The sequence below is a fragment of the Biomphalaria glabrata genome, chromosome 9 (genome assembly GCF_947242115.1).
Source record: "Biomphalaria glabrata chromosome 9, xgBioGlab47.1, whole genome shotgun sequence".
In the NCBI taxonomy this organism is placed as follows: domain Eukaryota; kingdom Metazoa; phylum Mollusca; class Gastropoda; family Planorbidae; genus Biomphalaria; species Biomphalaria glabrata.
In genome coordinates this window covers 33,251,296-33,271,547 of record NC_074719.1, presented here as the reverse complement: position 1 = coordinate 33,271,547, position 20,252 = coordinate 33,251,296, and the positions used below count along the sequence as shown (strand labels likewise).

The 20,252-nt window shown below is 38.6% G+C and overlaps 1 protein-coding gene across 3 annotated transcripts in view; it reads left to right on the top strand.

Annotated features, from left to right (window-relative positions):
- The first annotated feature begins 6,258 nt into the window (after positions 1–6,258).
- LOC106071367 (A.superbus venom factor 1-like) overlaps positions 6,259–20,252 on the top strand; it is a 92,347-nt gene continuing 78,353 nt past the window's right edge. For 2 of the 3 annotated variants that reach the window (XM_056040143.1, XM_056040140.1), the window contains exon 1: positions 6,259–6,419. The gene's annotated coding sequence lies outside the window, so the exon portion shown is untranslated. Of the gene's footprint in view, positions 6,420–6,580; positions 6,600–20,252 lie in introns of those variants that run through there. The other variant, XM_056040142.1, reaches the window with a different exon arrangement.

Genomic DNA, 20,252 nt, shown 5'->3' with positions numbered 1-20,252 from the left:
CAGTTTGAATGAATTTGGAGTCAGGCATAGAATATTTTCTAGATTTAGTTGCTATGGGATGGCAGTTAGGAGCAAGATTAGCGAAGAGGCGAGGGGCTTCAACTCGTGCAGCTTTCAGCGTACAGACCTGGAGAGTGCTTCGTTTTCCTTCAAATGGGATCATCAGTTTTTCGTGCTGGCTGATGAAATCTAGCCCTAATATTACATCAGGTACTAGTCCATCTAGTAGTAAGAGCTTCACACTTTTGTATTGTTCATCTTTGTACTTTATTTTGGCGAAAATTTGGCCGTGAGTAGTGAGAGAAAGATGTGTAGAGGTCATGTAGATTCTGTTTCTGGACATTTCTAATTTCCAATTGAAGAATATATATAGCTTTCACTGCTCCCCGTATCTACGAGAGCCTTTAATGGTACTCCATTGACGAGTATTGAAATAGTAGATTTAGTAAGGCCGACGCTGGTGTCGATGCCCAGGAAGATCCAACGGTTGTAGTCGTGACGTCTCATCATCTGCTTTCACTATGGCTGAGGTTATAGATTTGAGTGTCTCTCTGGTCGACCATAGACTTTCTGGAAATGGCCCTTCTTGCCGCAAACGTTGCATGTAGCGTCACGGGCTGGACATCTAAAGCGTTGATGTGGGCTGTTTCCACGACAGAAGCATCTTTTACTAGTCGCCGCACTCACCTCGTGTTCTAATTTTGTCGTTGGAGAGAGCCTCTCCACGTCGGCGTTAGCTCCACAGGGAGTTTGTGTAGATGTTATACGCCATAGCATGGTTATGGGCGTATTCAAGTTGTCTTGCCTCATCAAAGGCGCACTGTAGAGTTAGAGTAGATTTCTCTAAGAGTCGCAGCCTTATGCTGTTTGAAGCCAGTCCAGAAATGAAAGCGTCTCTTTTGAAGATATCTCTGTGTTCTTCAGCAGTGACAGCTTTGAAGTCACAGTCTTTGGCCATACTTTTAAGCTTTAGTAGGAAGGAGTCAACGGTTTTACCGTTTTCTTGTCGACAAAGAGTTATTATGTGCCGTGCAAATATTTCGCTTTTAGGCTTCACGTAGACATTTTGTAAAACTTTGATTGATTCTTCGAACGTGGTACACTCACTTATGTACTGAAATACGCTCGAAGAAACGTAGTTTTCTAGTAATTTCTTTTTATCAATCTCGCAATGAGAGACTAAGGAAATGAAATTCTCAAATGTTCTGAGCCAGAGCAGCCACTTCTCTGCAGCCGATGGCGAGTTAGGCTCTATGTCTAGCTCTTTTGGCTTAAATAGACGCTCCATTTGTATTACTACTTTTACTTACAGACTGAGAATAGTGTTGAACGAACTTCCAAATAAAATACGTGAGGCACATAGATCCATAGAATTGAAAATTTCTTGTTTAATTAATTGTAATAAGAAATAAAGGAACACTGAAGAGTCACCTAAAGCAAGGCTTTATTAATTAAACTAGAACGACACATGAACTGACGAAGGAGACTTGGACAGTAGCACACTAAATCAATGTTGTGAACACATTCTCATGACGTTACACAAACATAAACAAATAGTAACTATTTCGCCACTCCCCCCTCTTTTTATTCGTAGGGTAACTCTAGTTCGTCAGGCTTGCAGAAAGAAAAGAGTGATCTTTCCTTTACTTCTTCTTGTGTCCAAACTCTTGAGCCATGAAGAGAAGCATATATATTACATATATAGATTACGCGTTCTTGTCGTAATAGTATTTTCATATTAAGCGAGACCTCTTGTAGTAGGCCATCAGAACGATGGTTATGTTTTGACTGCGCAAAATGTCTCATTTTTAAGAACATTAAGAAAATGTTTTTACTTTAAAAAACTCTAATATGAATTGATAGACCCTAACTACATAGCAAATGCAACAGTTTTGTTCCTTGAAAAGAAAAGATACCCCACAGATTTAGATTAACACCGCCGAAAAAAAATGTCTTCGATAAAATATTTTTAAAAAAGTTATAAATGATTAACAATACGACAGTTAGTAACTTCGTTTTGTTACAGTACATTCAAAGCTATGAACAAACATAAAATTCTTAAGAGGGAGGGTAAATTCACTAGACCAATTAGATTGTTTTTGTTTTTAGGATTCAAGTATAAATTGTGAGTTATAATCCCAAAGTTATTTATACAATAGAAAAATCTCAGATTGAGTAAAGGTTAGAAAAACGGGACTAGGAAAAAAATATTTGCGTTCAGAACTCAACTCAGTTGTTACTCTTATACTTTAAAATTTCTTATGAATTCTAAATTTTCCAAAACATACTCTTTCTTTGAATAATTATTTTACAATTACATAGACTCTTTCGCCATATTTGACTTCTGTTTAAAACGTCACGTTTTTTAGTCGGAAAAGAGGAGGGTGTGGTAGAGTGAAAACGATTAATCATGAAAGAGTCCTCACCCCTAACACCTGGTATCTAGCTGACTTAATGATGCGCATAGACAAAGACTTACGCTAGTCCAAAATACACAGATCTTGGGTAATATACTCGTCAAAGAAAGTATTGTAAATGTGTAGTTTCACTTGTTTTGTTTTAGGTCTTTTCTTTTTATAGCCTGTATCGGGTTTGATCCCAACTCCCGTATTTTTTTGCAGAAATTTTGTTTCTCTATCAGTTACACTTATATTCACAGCCAAATAATGACTGTTTAATTTAAAAAACAACAACAACAAAAACTGTAAAAATGCAATGAATATGTAAGGGAAAAAAGTGCTTCCGGCCTAATTTAGTTTGGAACAAAGAAACGAAATGCGTCTACGCCATCTAGCAATATTGACCATTACACAAAAATTACATTATGATCTTTTTAATAATTTTAAGATGAAGAGATGTAAAATCATAGAGCATAAAGGTTACAAATGTATTCTACGACCTCTGCAATGTTCTATGTAGTATTCACGCCAAGTTTTATCAAGTTTGGTCACTTAACAATTTGCTTTATATATATATATACAGATAAGCGAAGCATCACAATACCTTGAAATAATGACCACCAGATAAGCCTACCGCCATTCAGCCATGTTGAAGTAACCATTTATCAATCAGACACTAAAAAGCCTCGACTCGAACCCAAACGTCCACACCCCTACTATTTGTGTGTATGTCCCAACTTTAACCAATACCCATATACATTCAGGGGAGTGTATCTCTAAGAGGCTGTCAGTGTCTAGGGGTCTACTCATCGGCCATAAATTAGACTTCGTTTTCTGGTTGCCCTGAACAGAAGGTGATAATTTAAAACTAAACTCTAGTTACCAGGAGTAACTCATTAAAAAGAAAAGCTGGAACTACCGAATCATGCTGCCACATAAATTTTTGTCCAACGATTCGCTAAGACTGTTTTATAAACAATGATCTCTTTTTTTTTCACCACTTAACGAGCTTGTTGTAAATAAAATAATTGTCTATTACAACAGAATTTGGGAAAACCGGATCTTTTTTTCTTGGAAAAATGAGAGAGAGAGAGAGAGAGAGAGAGAGAGAGAGCGTGAGTTATTGTGCGTGCTATTTTTGGAATTAAAAAAATGTGTTCTTTAAGAGGAGGATGGGGGAAGGGAGAGGGGGAAGTTAAACATTTTATAAAATGTGGATTGGAAGTGAATATTAAGTATGCGAAAGTTTTATTCTCTAAGTAATACGTTCAAACTAAAGCATTCAATCAGCTGGGTAGTAAGACATTGGCTTTGTAAGTCAGACATAGATTTAAGTTACGTGACAAAAGTTGTACAATTTTTACTCAATGTAGCTTTCGATATATCATGGGCGTAGCCAGGGGAGGGGTGCTTTTGGGGTTCAACCCCCCCCCCCCACCCGTAATGAACCCCCCCCCCCCCCGCAGGGGGGAGGGAGACGGACTTCAGTAACTGATTTTTTGCTTTGATGTTGTTTATTTTAGGAGAGATTTTAATACTAAACCATCACTTGCCCCAGCGCAGCCAAGGGGTTTTGAGTTTAAAACCCCTACCAGGGGGTTTAGCAGTTAAAACAAAACAAGCAAAAAAATAATGCAAACGACAATCCCCAAATTCCAAGAGCATAGCTAAGGAAGATTTTGATTTTAACAACAAAGATGGCTAAGACGGATTTTAGGAGTCAGTTATAGAGATCGGGTCTCATCAAGGGAATGCTATGCCGAACTGGGAGTCGAACCCTTGGTAAGGTTGTGACAGAGCGTCGCGTGAGGTTTGCAGGATATGTATTCCGACAAAATAAAATACGCATAATACGAGTTGCAATGACATTGAGGCCATTACGAGGAAATCGCAAACAAGAACATCCTAGTATAACTTCACGCCACACTTTCATAGAGGTCCTCAGAGCAGGTGGGAAGAGGCTTCAAACATTGCCAGTGACGGATTTTGTGCAAACAGCTTACCGCCCAATGAGCCGAACGGCGCGGGAGGATCTAAGTCAGTAAGAATAGCACAGGTTTTGAAACAAAACTTTTTAATAGCAGAATAATGCACTGTAGATACATCAGAATATGCATTTTTTTAGGCTTTCAATACCGGAAGTAGTGCTTGGCGGCGGGGCTTCGCGCTGGGGAAGCTTTCCATTGCTGTCAAGGGCGGGGAGTCTACAAATTTTCCACTAACTCCAGGAAGAACCTATTCTAGGGTATAATGAACGTCTTCCGAAAGAATGAAGAGTCAGAATGTAATAAAGATTAATTATATATATATATACACACACACATATACATATATATAGGCAGGGCCGGTCATAGGCCACTGCAACCTATGCGGTCGCAGTGGGCCCCGCTATTTCATAGGCCCCGCTCGATGCGAATTCTAAGTGTAAATTATTAAATTAAACCATTTTAACTTATTACTAAAGCGTTCTTAAAATTCTCCTGGGATTATAAAATATAAGAGAAAGTCATGAAAATCTGAAATTATTAAAATCTTCTTAAAACTGATGCGAATCTCCTTAAAAATGACAAAATTGTCATTCCGGGGTGTCATTCAATAATCCTACTCGCGATTAAAAAAAAAACCAGCATTGCCAGCTTTCATTTAATAAAAATATAATAAGCCGAATTTTAACCAAAACAAGAAGTTCAAATACTTAATTAACTTTTATTGTCACTGGCATACATCTACAGATATAAATCTATCTCGACTTCTGAGAAAAAAAAAGATATTTTGCTAGTCGATAGTAAAAGGCAGATCCATAGTGGCAGATCTGAATGTTTATCGGCTTTTTGTTGGAAAACTATTGTAAAGTAAATGTGAAGTTAATTTGACAGTGATTTTGTATTTACTGGAGTATAAATACAATGCAAAGGCGACTATATTTTTAAATACAAAATCTTAATTTCCACTTATTATCCTTATCACAACTCAAATTAGGCCCGCGCAATCCGTTTCGCATAGGGCCCCGCAACCTGTAGGACCGGCCCTGTATTAGGCTACACACACATATATAGCGCGGGGGGGGGAGAAAAAAAATCTCCCACCCCAACCCACCCTCCGAAAACAAAAATCCTGGCTACGCCCATGCGATATATATATATATATATATATATATATATATATATATATATATATATATATATATATATATATATATATATATATATTACTCTCATACCATATATGTGAAAATAGCAAACATGTCTTCTTCTCTCTCTCTCTTACTCTTCCTCTGTTAGCTTTACTTGTATACACATATATTTATAATGAGACGGAAAAAGAGAGAGCGAGAGAGAGATTAAAGAATGAATAAAAGTGCCAACATTTATATGACGATAGATGTATATCTTAAAGTGTCGCCTTTAAAGAGTTAGTCACATTTAGAGTCGGCTAGAATAGATTAGTTTTGGTAACATTTCCATAAACGCATAGTTCTAATTTCAAATGAGGTATTTAGATCTAGACCTATTGTTTTCTAAACATAAACGCATAGGTCTAATTTCAAATGAGGTATTTAGATCTAGACCAATTGTTTTCTAAACATAAACTACAATTTTTTAAATATTTTTTTTAGATTTAAGAGTGGATAAATCTAATTTTTCCCCCTAATGTACCCTATTCCAAAGACAAAACAATTCTATTATCGCCGTCTGTCTTGTTCATCCTCCCCGCTCACCATGACCCCATGGATTGACTTCTGCTAACAGGTGAACTCACGGACACACACTTTTGAGACTCGCCGCATTTAGTGGAGTATAAACACGTGTAAGCAAGTGGGGGGGGGGGGGGGTTCTAATGGGGTCGCAGAAGACGAGGCAGAAATAAGGTCAAGGAAGCTCGAACAGAGAATGAGAGGCAAGTGCGACGTATTGCCAGGATTTCCCACGTGTTTTTGGTGAAATAGTATTAACAGACCAGACAGTTTGGGGCGAAATTGAAAAGTGTTAACTTATAAACGTTTTGGAATAACAAGGAAAGGTAAAGTCTTGTTTTTTTTTTATATATGAAATATATTTATGCAGAAATTCTAGACTTTTTATAGAATGAATAAAAAATATGTATAAAATCTAAATCAATTCTATTTCATACAATGAGCACTACTTGCTATATCTACGAAAATCTATTGATTATCAAGTAGGAGGCTACCTGTGATTTAGTGTGAGTCAAATATCTAAATACTTCAACTAGAAACAACTTTGTTTCTGAGATTTTAAATTTGAAATCGAAATATAGTTCAAAGCCGTCACCTTATAGACCTACATGATTGGGATTAAATGAAAGTCATACTAGACATTGACACTAGCTAGGGTATAAGCTTATAAAGAGCCTGGAATGCTGACAGTCGTGTGTAGACATACAGTCACAGAGTATAATAGACATAACTTAGTGTTGTATAGACAGTGTATAATAGACATATTTTAGTGTTGTATAGACAGAACATAATATACCTTTTATAGTCGCGCATGGACAGACTTGAGAAAAATGATTAGACTTTGTGGTGTAGAAAAGAAAAAAAAGATAAGACTTTGTGGTGTAGAAAAGAAAAACGATTGGACTTAGAGAATGATGTGACAGTCTGACTTAGAGAATGATTGTGACAGCCTGACTTATGGAATGATTGTGACAGTCTTACTTAGAGAATGATTGTGACAGTCTGACTTATGGAATGACTGTGACAGTCTGACTTAGAGAATGATTGTGACAGCCTGACTTATGGATAGATGTGACAGTCTGGCTTAGAGAATGATTGTGACAGTCTGACTTAGAGAATGATTGTGACAGCCTGACTTAGAGAATGATTGTGACAGCCTGACTCAGAGAATGATTGTGACAGTCTGACTTAGAGAATGATTGTGACAGCCTGACTTAGAGAATGATTGTGACAGTCTGACTTAGAGAATGATTGTGACAGTCTGACTTAGAGAATGATTGTGACAGCCTGACTTATGGATAGATGTGGCAGTCTGACTTAGAGAATGATTGTGACAGTCTGACTTAGAGAATGATTGTGAAAGCCTGACTTATGGAATGATTGTGACAGTCTGACTTAGAGAATGATTGTGACAGTCTGACTTATGGAATGATTGTGACAGTCTGACTTAGAGAATGATTGTGACAGCCTGACTTATGGATAGATGTGGCAGTCTGACTTAGAGAATGATTGTGACAGTCTGACTTAGAGAATGATTGTGAAAGCCTGACTTATGGAATGATTGTGACAGTCTGACTTAGAGAATGATTGTGACAGTCTGACTTATGGAATGATTGTGACAGTCTGACTTAGAGAATGATTGTAACAGTCTGACTTATGGAATGATTGTGACAGCCTGACTTATGGATAGATGTGGCAGTCTGACTTAGAGAATGATTGTGACAGCCTGACTTAGAGAATGATTGTAACAGTCTGACTTATGGAATGATTGTGACAGCCTGACTTATGGATAGATGTGGCAGTCTGACTTAGAGAATGATTGTGACAGTCTGACTTAGAGAATGATTGTGAAAGCCTGACTTATGGAATGATTATGACAGTCTGACTTAGAGAATGATTGTGACAGTCTGACTTATGGAATGATTGTGACAGTCTGACTTACGGAATGATTATGACAGTCTGACTTACGGAATGATTGTGACAGTCTGACTTACGGAATGATTATGACAGTCTGACTTACGGAATGATTATGACAGTCTGACTTACGGAATGATTATGACAGTCTGACTTACGGAATGATTATGACAATCTGACTTATGGAATGATTGTGACAGTCTGACTTACGGAATGATTATGACAGTCTGACTTACGGAATGATTATGACAGTCTGACTTACGGAATGATTATGACAATCTCTCTTAGAGAATGACTGTTTCTTCTACTTTTCTTTCCATCCACCAAATTATACTGTTCCCCCCCCCCCTCACCTATGAATGTGCGTTGGTAACGTTCATTAACTTTATTAAACTTGGTTATGTCTAATTAACATTCTTTAATTAAACTTACGTATTTACTGCAACTAATTAGTTGTTCGAAAGGTAAAATGAGCAATAAATGTAGACTCCACGTTATATTCGACCTAGCACTTCTGAGTCTATCATAAATATCTTACAGTGTAACCTGCTTTTTTTTTCAACAGAGAGAGATAATTTTTTTCTTTACTGACCAAGAAATATAAACTGGTCTTAAAGCATTTCACTTCGAAAGCATTATACCGTATAGACGTCTAGCTATTTTTGTGACTTTTCTTATGTTGCTGGGACATGTGTAGGCCTACTTGAAGCCGCAAGTCATAACATAATAGACTATATGTAGATCTACTGTGAGTCGAGACGCTGCAGGACATAACATAATAGACCATATGTAGATCTACTGTGAGTCGAGCCACTGCAGGACATAACATAATAGACCATATGTAGATCTACTGTGAGTCGAGCCACTGCAGGACATAACATAATAGACCATATGTAGATCTACTGTGAGGTAGAGGCGCTGCAGGTCATAACATAATAGACTATATGTAGATCTACTGTGAGTCGAGCCGCTGCAGGTCATAACATAATAGACTATATGTAGATCTACTGTGAGGTAGAGGCGCTGCAGGTCATAACATAATAGACCATATGTAGATCTACTGTGAGTCGAGCCACTGCAGGACATAACATAATAGACCATATGTAGATCTACTGTGAGTCGAGCCACTGCAGGACATAACATAATAGACCATATGTAGATCTACTGTGAGTCGAGCCACTGCAGGTCATAACATAATAGACTATATGTAGATCTACTGTGAGTCGAGCCACTGCAGGACATAACATAATAGACCATATGTAGATCTACTGTGAGGTAGAGGCGCTGCAGGTCATAACATAATAGACTATATGTAGATCTACTGTGAGGTAGAGGCGCTGCAGGTCATAACATAATAGACTATATGTAGATCTACTGTGAGGTAGAGGCGCTGCAGGTCATAACATAATAGACCATATGTAGATCTACTGTGAGTCGAGCCACTGCAGGACATAACATAATAGACCATATGTAGATCTACTGTGAGTCGAGCCACTGCAGGACATAACATAATAGACTATATGTAGATCTACTGTGAGTCGAGCCGCTGCAGGACATAACATAATAGACTATATGTAGATCTACTGTGAGTCGAGACGCTGCAGGACATAACATAATAGACCATATGTAGATCTACTGTGAGTCGAGCCACTGCAGGACATAACATAATAGACCATATGTAGATCTACTGTGAGTCGAGCCACTGCAGGACATAACATAATAGACCATATGTAGATCTACTGTGAGTCGAGCCACTGCAGGACATAACATAATAGACCATATGTAGATCTACTGTGAGTCAAGCCACTGCAGGACATAACATAATAGACCATATGTAGATCTACTGTGAGGTAGAGGCGCTGCAGGTCATAACATAATAGACTATATGTAGATCTACTGTGAGTCGAGCCGCTGCAGGACATAACATAATAGACTATATGTAGATCTACTGTGAGTCGAGCCACTGCAGGTCATAACATAATAGACTATATGTAGATCTACTGTGAGTCGAGCCACTGCAGGACATAACATAATAGACTATATGTAGATCTACTGTGAGTCGAGCCATTGCAGGTCATAACATAATAGACTATATGTAGATCTACTGTGAGTCGAGCCACTGCATGACATAACATAATAGACTATATGTAGATCTACTGTGAGTCGAGCCACTGCAGGACATAACATAATAGACTATATGTAGATCTACTGTGAGTCTAGCCACTGCAGGACATAACATAATAGACTATATGTAGATCTACTGTGAGTCGAGCCACTGCAGGACATAACATAATAGACTATATGTAGATCTACTGTGAGTCGAGCCATTGCAGGTCATAACATAATAGACTATATGTAGATCTACTGTGAGTCGAGCCACTGCAGGACATAACATAATAGACCATATGTAGATCTACTGTGAGTCGAGCCACTGCAGGACATAACATAATAGACCATATGTAGATCTACTGTGAGTCGAGCCACTGCAGGACATAACATAATAGACCATATGTAGATCTACTGTGAGTCGAGCCACTGCAGGACATAACATAATAGACCATATGTAGATCTACTGTGAGTCGAGCCACTGCAGGACATAACATAATAGACCATATGTAGATCTACTGTGAGTCGAGACGCTGCAGGACATAACATAATAGACCATATGTAGATCTACTGTGAGTCGAGCCACTGCAGGACATAACATAATAGACCATATGTAGATCTACTGTGAGTCGAGCCACTGCAGGACATAACATAATAGACCATATGTAGATCTGCTGTGAGTCGAGCCACTGCAGGACATAACATAATAGACTATATGTAAATCTACTGTGAGTCTAGCCACTGCAGGTCATAACATAATAGACTATATGTAGATCTACTGTGAGTCGAGACGCTGCAGGACATAACATAATAGACTATATGTAGATCTACTGTGAGTCGAGACGCTGCAGGTCATAACATAATAGACTATATGTAGATCTACTGTGAGTCGAGACGCTGCAGGACATAACATAATAGACTATATGTAGATCTACTGTGAGTCGAGACGCTGCAGGTCATAACATAATAGACCATATGTAGATCTACTGTGAGTCGAGCCACTGCAGGTCATAACATAATAGACCATATGTAGATCTACTGTGAGTCGAGCCACTGCAGGTCATAACATAATAGACTATATGTAGATCTACTGTGAGTCGAGCCACTGCAGGTCATAACATAATAGACTATATGTAAATCTACTGTGAGTCTAGCCACTGCAGGTCATAACATAATAGACTATATGTAAATCTACTGTGAGTCGAGCCACTGCAGGACATAACATAATAGACCATATGTAGATCTACTGTGAGTCTAGCCACTGCAGGTCATAACATAATAGACTATATGTAGATCTACTGTGAGTCGAGACGCTGCAGGACATAACATAATAGACTATATGTAGATCTACTGTGAGTCTAGCCACTGCAGGTCATAACATAATAGACTATATGTAGATCTACTGTGAGTCGAGACGCTGCAGGACATAACATAATAGACTATATGTAGATCTACTGTGAGTCTAGCCACTGCAGGTCATAACATAATAGACTATATGTAGATCTACTGTGAGTCGAGCCACTGCAGGTCATAACATAATAGACTATATGTAGATCTACTGTGAGTCGAGACGCTGCAGGACATAACATAATAGACTATATGTAGATCTACTGTGAGTCGAGCCGCTGCAGGACATAACATAATAGACCATATGTAGATCTACTGTTAGTCGAGCCGCTGCAGGACATAACATAATAGACTATATGTAGATCTACTGTGAGTCGAGCCACTGCAGGACATAACATAATAGACCATATGTAGATCTACTGTGAGTCGAGCCGCTGCAGGACATAACATAATAGACTATATGTAGATCTACTGTGAGTCGAGCCACTGCAGGTCATAACATAATAGACCATATGTAGATCTACTGTGAGTCGAGCCGCTGCAGGACATAACATAATAGACTATATGTAAATCTACTGTGAGTCGAGCCGCTGCAGGACATAACATAATAGACTATATGTAGATCTACTGTGAGTCGAGCCACTGCAGGTCATAACATAATAGACCATATGTAGATCTACTGTGAGTCGAGCCGCTGCAGGACATAACATAATAGACTATATGTAAATCTACTGTGAGTCGAGCCGCTGCAGGACATAACATAATAGACTATATGTAGATCTACTGTGAGTCGAGCCGCTGCAGGACATAACATAATAGACTATATGTAGATCTACTGTGAGTCGAGCCGCTGCAGGACATAACATAATAGACTATATGTAGATCTACTGTGAGTCGAGCCGCTGCAGGACATAACATAAGAGACTATATGTAGATCTACTGTGAGTCGAGCCGCTGCAGGACATAACATAATAGACTATATGTAGATCTACTGTGAGTCGAGCCACTGCAGGTCATAACATAATAGACTATATGTAGATCTACTGTGAGTCGAGCCACTGCAGGTCATAACATAATAGACTATATGTAGATCTACTGTGAGTCTAGCCACTGCAGGTCATAACATAATAGACTATATGCAGATCTACTGTGAGTCGAGCCGCTGCAGGACATAACATAATAGACTATATGTAGATCTACTGTGAGTCGAGACGCTGCAGGTCATAACATAATAGACTATATGTAGATCTACTGTGAGTCGAGACGCTGCAGGACATAACATAATAGACTATATGTAGATCTACTGTGAGTCGAGACGCTGCAGGTCATAACATAATAGACCATATGTAGATCTACTGTGAGTCGAGCCACTGCAGGTCATAACATAATAGACCATATGTAGATCTACTGTGAGTCGAGCCACTGCAGGACATAACATAATAGACCATATGTAGATCTACTGTGAGTCGAGCCACTGCAGGTCATAACATAATAGACTATATGTAGATCTACTGTGAGTCGAGCCACTGCAGGTCATAACATAATAGACTATATGTAAATCTACTGTGAGTCGAGACGCTGCAGGACATAACATAATAGACTATATGTAGATCTACTGTGAGTCTAGCCACTGCAGGTCATAACATAATAGACTATATGTAGATCTACTGTGAGTCGAGCCACTGCAGGACATAACATAATAGACCATATGTAGATCTACTGTGAGTCGAGCCGCTGCAGGACATAACATAATAGACTATATGTAGATCTACTGTGAGTCGAGCCACTGCAGGTCATAACATAATAGACCATATGTAGATCTACTGTGAGTCGAGCCGCTGCAGGACATAACATAATAGACTATATGTAAATCTACTGTGAGTCGAGCCGCTGCAGGACATAACATAATAGACTATATGTAGATCTACTGTGAGTCGAGCCACTGCAGGTCATAACATAATAGACCATATGTAGATCTACTGTGAGTCGAGCCGCTGCAGGACATAACATAATAGACTATATGTAAATCTACTGTGAGTCGAGCCGCTGCAGGACATAACATAATAGACTATATGTAGATCTACTGTGAGTCGAGCCGCTGCAGGACATAACATAATAGACTATATGTAGATCTACTGTGAGTCGAGCCGCTGCAGGACATAACATAATAGACTATATGTAGATCTACTGTGAGTCGAGCCGCTGCAGGACATAACATAAGAGACTATATGTAGATCTACTGTGAGTCGAGCCGCTGCAGGACATAACATAATAGACTATATGTAGATCTACTGTGAGTCGAGCCACTGCAGGTCATAACATAATAGACTATATGTAGATCTACTGTGAGTCGAGCCACTGCAGGTCATAACATAATAGACTATATGTAGATCTACTGTGAGTCTAGCCACTGCAGGTCATAACATAATAGACTATATGCAGATCTACTGTGAGTCGAGCCGCTGCAGGACATAACATAATAGACTATATGTAGATCTACTGTGAGTCGAGCCACTGCAGGTCATAACATAATAGACTATATGTAGATCTACTGTGAGTCGAGCCACTGCAGGTCATAACATAATAGACTATATGTAGATCTACTGTGAGTCTAGCCACTGCAGGTCATAACATAATAGACTATATGTAGATCTACTGTGAGGTAGAGGCGCTGCAGGTCATAACATAATAGACTATATGTAGATCTACTGTGAGTCGAGCCGCTGCAGGTCATAACATAATAGACTATATGTAGATCTACTGTGAGGTAGAGCCACTGCAGGACATAACATAATAGACTATATGTAGATCTACTGTGAGGTAGAGGCGCTGCAGGTCATAACATAATAGACTATATGTAGATCTACTGTGAGTCGAGCCGCTGCAGGTCATAACATAATAGACTATATGTAGATCTACTGTGAGTCGAGCCGCTGCAGGTCATAACATAATAGACTATATGTAGATCTACTGTGAGTCGAGACACTGCAGGACATAACATAATAGACTATATGTAAATCTACTGTGAGTCGAGACGCTGCAGGACATAACATAATAGACTATATGTAGATCTACTGTGAGTCGAGCCGCTGCAGGTCATAACATAATAGACTATATGTAGATCTACTGTGAGTCGAGACACTGCAGGTCATAACATAATAGACTATATGTAGATCTACTGTGAGGTAGAGGCGCTGCAGGTCATAACATAATAGACTATATGTAGATCTACTGTGAGTCGAGCCGCTGCAGGTCATAACATAATAGACTATATGTAGATCTACTGTGAGTCGAGCCGCTGCAGGTCATAACATAATAGACTATATGTAGATCTACTGTGAGGTAGAGGCGCTGCAGGTCATAACATAATAGACTATATGTAGATCTACTGTGAGTCGAGCCGCTGCAGGTCATAACATAATAGACTATATGTAGATCTACTGTGAGGTAGAGGCGCTGCAGGTCATAACATAATAGACTATATGTAGATCTACTGTGAGTCGAGCCGCTGCAGGTCATAACATAATAGACTATATGTAGATCTACTGTGAGTCGAGCCGCTGCAGGTCATAACATAATAGACTATATGTAGATCTACTGTGAGTCGAGACACTGCAGGACATAACATAATAGACTATATGTAAATCTACTGTGAGTCGAGCCACTGCAGGACATAACATAATAGACTATATGTAGATCTACTGTGAGTCGAGCCACTGCAGGTCATAACATAATAGACTATATGTAGATCTACTGTGAGTCGAGCCGCTGCAGGACATAACATAATAGACTATATGTAGATCTACTGTGAGTCGAGACACTGCAGGACATAACATAATAGACTATATGTAAATCTACTGTGAGTCGAGACACTGCAGGACATAACATAATAGACTATATGTAGATCTACTGTGAGTCGAGCCGCTGCAGGACATAACATAATAGACTATATGTAGATCTACTGTGAGTCGAGCCGCTGCAGGACATAACATAATAGACTATATGTAGATCTACTGTGAGTCGAGACACTGCAGGACATAACATAATAGACTATATGTAAATCTACTGTGAGTCGAGACGCTGCAGGACATAACATAATAGACTATATGTAGATCTACTGTGAGTCGAGACACTGCAGGACATAACATAATAGACTATATGTAAATCTACTGTGAGGTAGAGGCGCTGCAGGTCATAACATTATAGACTATATGTAGATCTACAGTGAGTTGAGCCACTGCAGGTCATAACATAATAGACTATATGTAGATCTACTGTGAGGTAGAGGCGCTGCAGGACATAACATAATAGACTATATGTAGATCTACTGTGAGGTAGAGGCGCTGCAGGTCATAACATAATAGACTATATGTAGATCTACTGTGAGTCTAGCCACTGCAGGTCATAACATAATAGACTATATGTAGATCTACTGTGAGGTAGAGGCGCTGCAGGTCATAACATAATAGACTATATGTAGATCTACTGTGAGTCTAGCCACTGCAGGACATAACATAATAGACTATATGTAGATCTACTGTGAGGTAGAGGCGCTGCAGGTCATAACATAATAGACTATATGTAGATCTACTGTGAGTCTAGCCACTGCAGGTCATAACATAATAGACTATATGTAGATCTACTGTGAGGTAGAGGCGCTGCATGACATAACATAATAGACTATATGTAGATCTACTGTGAGGTAGAGGCGCTGCAGGTCATAACATAATAGACTATATGTAGATCTACTGTGAGTCTAGCCACTGCAGGACATAACATAATAGACTATATGTAGATCTACTGTGAGGTAGAGGCGCTGCAGGTCATAACATAATAGACTATATGTAGATCTACTGTGAGTCTAGCCACTGCAGGTCATAACATAATAGACTATATGTAGATCTACTGTGAGGTAGAGGCGCTGCATGACATAACATAATATACTATATGTAGATCTACTGTGAGGTAGAGGCTTTGCATGACATAACATAATAGACTATATGTAGATCTACTGTGAGGTAGAGGCGCTGCAGGTCATAACATAATAGACTATATGTAGATCTACTGTGAGGTAGAGGCGCTGCAGGTCATAACATAATAGACTATATGTAGATCTACTGTGAGTCGAGACGCTGCAGTACATAACATAATAGACTATATGTAGATCTACTGTGAGGTAGAGGCGCTGCATGACATAACATAATAGACTATATGTAGATCTACTGTGGGGTTAGAAGCGCTGCAGGACATAACATAATAGACTAAATAAAGATCTACTGTGGGGTTAGAAGCGCTGCAGGACATAACATAATAGACTAAATGAAGATCTACTGTGGGGTTAGAAGCGCTGCAGGACATTGACATAGCATAATACACTAAATGGAGATCTATAGAGAGGTAGATAAGCTGCAGGCCGTCTACTACTAAGATATATTTATGTATTTAATAGACAAATGAAGCACTTCACCTTTGGTATCATCAACTGTGGTACCAAAGGCACAACATAAGTCTAAGTTCAGGGCAAGCTAAGGCCAAAAGCGTTTTCTTGAATTCTTCACTGCAGAAACGCATTCTCCTGAACTACAGCGCATTATTCATCCTGTTAAAAAAGGACATTTTGAATAATGTTTTACTTGAAAAATATTTTAATATGAATTTATAGGCCCTTAATACATTGCAAATAAAACCGATTTGTTCCTTGAAAAGATAAGATACCCCACATATTTAGATCAAGGCTTTAAGGATCGCAGCCGAAAAAAAGAATTATTCAATTAATAATATTTTTAAAAGTGCTCATTTGTAAGTGATACATTTAGTTCAAAAGGCATGTTTGTAACTTTATTTTGTTACAGAACTATAATTCAAAGCTCTAAACAAAAAAAATTCGGAAGTTGGAGGATAAATAAGTAGACCAATTAAATTCTGTTCTTTTTTTTTTTTTCATTTTTTAGGATATAAGTATGAATTGTAAGTTATAGTCCCAAGTTTATATAACTAGAAAAATCAGATTGAGTAAAGGTTTAGAAAAGGCGACTAGGAGAAGAATATTTGGGTATAGAACTCATCTCAATCGTTACTCTTATACTGAAAAATTTCGTTTGAATTCTAAATTTTCAAAAGCAAATCTTTCTTAAAATAATTATGAAAAGTTCATGTGAAATTACATAAACTCTTTCGCCATATTTGACTATTCTGTTTCAAAACGACATGTTTTCCTCTGAAAAGTGGAGGGGCATCAAAGAATAGGGGTGGGGCGACTCGATATAAGAATTTAATTTATAGCATATATAAATTATATTATTGACAGATTTTTTTTATTTTTTAATTTCTTAACTATAATACAAAAAGAAACAAGGTTACAAAAGACAGTTTGTGTGGAAACACAAACTCAAAATCGGCCCCCGAAGTAAAATGTTTTACATAATTCGGATAATCCATCAGAGTTGAAGATAGTTTACATCCTAGTCCAAACCTCCCGCAGGACGACGGGGGATGGGAGCAGGCAGGGTTTGAACCTTCGATCGTCGATAAATCCAAACGACAGTCCAGCGCGCAAACCGCACGACCAGTGGTCCACCCAGGTAGGCTTCAATATTTTCAGAAAGAACATCCGAATGAAATTATATCAAAGACAAATGAGCGATAAGAATGGAGAAAGAAGGTTAACAGATCTTGTGTAGTGCCCCAACCGTCCCGCAGATCAAAGGATACGTGAAAGTGAATGTAAAGTTAGATGTGAACCTGGCCTAACTAGTTTGTGGTCTATAGGGCAGATGATGTAAAGTTCATCTGTTTTTGTGGCCTACGGTTAACGAGGGTGTCATGTAGCCAGCACAACGACCAACCGCCTTTGCTTTTCCCCAACTAATGTCAGGTACCCATTAGAGCTGGGTAGACTCAGAGGTTGAAAATCCCAGTCTTCACCAGGATTCGAACCCGGGACCCTCGGTTCGAACTAAATAAGTTAATTGTTTTGAAAAGGCTCAATCTCATATTCGAATCCTCAAAAAAAAAAAAAAAAAAAAAAAAAAAATGTTTTGCTACATAGAAAAAATATTCACGAAAATGATGTTTATAAGATTACTATTCGTCTTAAATTAGGTCTAACATATAATGCATACTAATTAGCTTTTTCTTATAAAAAACTGCTTGCATAATTAATTTTAAAAATTAGAATTTTCGCTTTCAGGAAAAAAAAAGTAGCCGTTGCATCAGAACTTTGAATGGTCTAAAATATTGTGTAGTCGGATTTTCAATATCTCTTCTAGTTTACGAGATCTAAACGGGACGGACGGACAGACGGACAGACATTTCGCACAAAACTAATAGCGTCTTTTCCCCTTTCGGGGGCCGCTTAAAAGTATTGGTTTGTCTGATGGGGGGAAGGTGATTGCATGTATCGCCCCTCCCATCTGGTACTACCCTTTTTATTTTTATATATACTAATGATAAACTTTGATATTAGAGTGTGGTGTGACATAATATACAAATGGGTTCATATATCAATATGCAGCTTATATTATATAGATGTAATTCAACTAATTTTGTTCACAAACTATGATTTCCCCATAAAATTAAGACCGCCCCCCCCCCCAATCAAAGGGTTTAGATGGGAAGGGCAGTAGAGGTATTCGCCCCCCCCCCCCCCCCCATATCGGCCAACAGGGGAACGACATTATATAAAGTTGGGTTAAAATATCAATAACAAGTTTTAATCATATAGATATTTAATTGTTTCTGTTAGCAAGATGTGATTTCTACAAATAAATTGGACCGCCCCCACTCAAAAGTTGTTTTTTTTTTGGGGGGGGGGGCTGGATTGATGCCATCGCCCCCTCCCGACCCCACCAAATCGGCAAAGGGGGAGGGGGGCGAAATAATCTAAAAATAGGTTGAAATATAAATAATTAGTATATATTATTAACATAAGTAATAAATTCGTATACCAATTGTGTGAATTCTATACTAAAATTCGTTCCCCCCTCCGATTTCGGGGGGGAGGGGGGTCGGCCGAGTGGTGGGGGGGGGGGCAATCGCTCCTACCGCCCACCCCTGGATTTGCTAGTGGATGTAGGCATAATCTATAATAGATTTAAGTAAAAATAAAAGCAAAGATTAGATAATCTATCAATAAACTTTAAGCTACTTTAAATTTCATAAACAATTCAGTTATCGGTACACTACGGCTGACTACGCTATGTTTTTTAAAATCAAATTTATAGCCAAATTGAAATTTATTTAATTTTGTACTTTGAGGACAGTCAAACTCTAGTTTTCCGGTATGGCCAAGGAGAAAGTGATTCTTTTCTCAGCATTATACTTCAACTGTTAAATTTCTAGAAAAATCGTTAAAGCCGTTTTTAGATCAGCCCCCCCTCCACCCCCCCCCACTCCATGAATTTCTGACTTGAATAGAGGTATTGTAAAATTACTCCGAAACAGCAAGCGTCTTAAACATATTGACAATAAAGCCCAGCACTTGACTTGCTCTTGTTCTTATACTCAAGTCTTAGCCACCTTTCAGTGCTCCGGCTTCAGGAGTCAACGGCCACTTAAAGTCAGGGGTGAATCCCTTTGGGCGTGGGACTTTGAACTATGGTATTTCCTCCCATAGCTCCTGAATTTGAAATGGTGAGAAGAAACCTTTGATGCCTCATTCTCAGAACAAGATAAATGTACACACTAAGATAGACCTAATATAGCAATTGATTCACAGTGCAGACCATTGGCGTAGCTAGGTTGAGGGGAATTTGAAAATCCTCCCGGGCTCCTACTTGAGAGGGCCCATAATG